Genomic DNA, 2459 nt, shown 5'->3' with positions numbered 1-2459 from the left:
AAAAAGGAAAAAAAAAAAAGAATCCTCCTACGGCCCCAGAGAAAAAGAGGAGAAAATATACATATATATAAAAAAAAAAATTCTGACACTTTTTTTTTTTTTTTTTTACAATTCTCTCCTGCTTTTGAGTACCCTAGAATCTGCGGTATGGCTGGTGATTCTGTTATGAATGAGTCACCGAGGAGAAAAAGCAAAAAGCAAGCTAAGCCCAGAGAGCCGGAGAGGTTGGTAACTAGCAGATTGCAGACCCCTGATCCTATCCACAACAACTAGCAGTAGCCGTGGAGCGTGCCTGCGGTGGTCCTAGACGCCTTGTCACGGCTGGAGAACTAAATAAGCCTAAAGAAAGAAAGGGAAAATCTAAACTGCCCCAGAGCAGACCCCAAAGCAATAGAAAGCCCCCAACATGTATTGTCGGTGAAACAAGATGAAAACACAGACACAGATAGAAAGATAGGTTGAGCAAACGATGGGGCCCTCGCTAACTAGAAAGGACAGGAAAGAAAAGCTGCTGTCTGCAATCACGCAAAAAACCCTGCCAAAAAAAATGTCCAACACGTCTGATAGAAAAAGGCCCTGAAGTCGCTAGACTTCAAATCACTATATCAGCACTCAGGTATATTCTGAAGACAGAGCAAAAGAGATCAACTGATCAGAGACAAAATGGGGATTCAGCCCAGTCCCAGCCAGGGCTGGCTGAACACAAAAACTAAGTAAACCAGACAAAAACTCATATGAACAATAGCAGAGAAAACTTAGCTTTAGGAAGGCAGGAACCAAACTGAAAACCAGGAGCCACAGTCAGGAAAAATCACCAGCAAGAAACTAGGGAGTCGGCTGCCTTAAATCCAATCAGAAACTCCTGATGTCCAATCGCAGTCCTCTTCCTCAGATGGCCGGTCTCTGCCATTTAGATCAGCTTCATTACCTCCCTTCACCAACAGAGGGAGTTCAGATAGAGAACTCACTACACCTCTGTCAGCACAGCCAGCTCCATAACCCTCACCAGAAGCCAGAGGCAAACCCGAAAATGAGCTCACAACACTCCTCTGTCCCCTTTGTACTCCTCTGTCCACCCCAAACTCCTGTGTCCCCTCTGTACTCCTCTGTCCACTCCAAACTCCTCTGTTCTCCTCTGTCCACCCCAGACTCCTGTGTCCCCTCTGTACTCCTCTGTCCACCTCAAACTCCTGTGTCTACCCCAGACTCCTCTGTCCACCCCAGACTTCTGTGTCCCCTCTGTACTCCTCTGTCCACCGCAGACTCCTGTGTCCCCTCTGTACTCCTCTGTCCACCCCAGACTCCTGTGTCCCCTCTGTACTCCTCTGTCCACCCCAGACTCCTCTGTCCCCTCTGTACTCCTCTGTCCACCCCAGACTTCTGTGTCCCCTCTGTACCCCTCTGTCCACCCCAGACTTCTGTGTCTGTCCCCTCTGTACTCCTCTGTCCACCCCAGACTTCTGTGTCCCCTCTGTACTCCTCTGTCCACCCCAGACTCCTGTGTCCCCTCTGTACTCCTCTGTCCACCCCAGACGCCTCTGTCCCTTCTGTCCACCCCAGTCTCCTCTGTCCCCTCTAGTCCTCTCTGGACTCCTTTCTCTCCCTCAGACTCCTCAGTCCTCTCTGGACTCATCTGACCCCTCTAGTCCTCTGTCCCTTCTGTCCCCTCCGGACTTCTCTCTCTCCCCCAGACTACACTGTCCCCTCCGGACTCCTAGTATCTCCCTTAGACTCCACTGTCCCCTCCTGACCTCTCTGTCCCCTCCGGACTCCTCTCTGTCCCCTCCAGACCTCTCTGTCCCCGAGACTCCACTGTCTCCCCCAGACTCAGCGTGTTCCGTGTACCTGACCGCATCCTCACAGCACCACACGCTCTCTGGGCACTTGCTGCAGGACGGGGGTGCGTCTCCTTGGTGATATACGGTAGCTGTAGTTCCGGGTTCTTGCTTCTTGGGGCTGGGCTGGTGGTGAGCTCTGTGCTCCCTGTGGATGTGACGCGGCGATCCCCGCACTGTGCTGGCTGGCCTCTGCTGTATTTTGCGGTCATGCGATCGCGGGATAGAAAGCTTCCCGGCCGGGACGGCGGGATAAGGACGGGAAATCGGGTCTGTCCCGCGGGAATCGGGAGGGTTGGGACCTATGTAGCATGTGCTGATATTTTTTATTTAGGCGTAATTATGACACTGTTATTTTCAAGGGCAATGTGTTGGAATGTGCTGTGGAAGACCAGAGAATAGGGAAGTCTGCAGAGACGAGCTGTGGATGTCCAAAGTCATCTTTGGCGTCTGGACCAGATGAATGGGAAGAGAACATTTACTATCAGATATCAACCAATAAGGTACTTGGATCTAACGGATTTATAATGGACAATAGCTGCCTTCAAATGACTGCCGACTGGTTATATGAAGCCGATTGGCAGTCATTTAATAGCCTGTGACTGCAGACTTCTTAATCTCCGT

Source organism: Dendrobates tinctorius, unplaced genomic scaffold (assembly GCF_039654945.1).
Source record: "Dendrobates tinctorius isolate UK_male_01 unplaced genomic scaffold, ASM3965494v1 ptg000031l, whole genome shotgun sequence".
Lineage (NCBI taxonomy): Eukaryota > Metazoa > Chordata > Amphibia > Anura > Dendrobatidae > Dendrobates > Dendrobates tinctorius.
Note: the sequence above shows the minus strand (reverse complement) of the source record.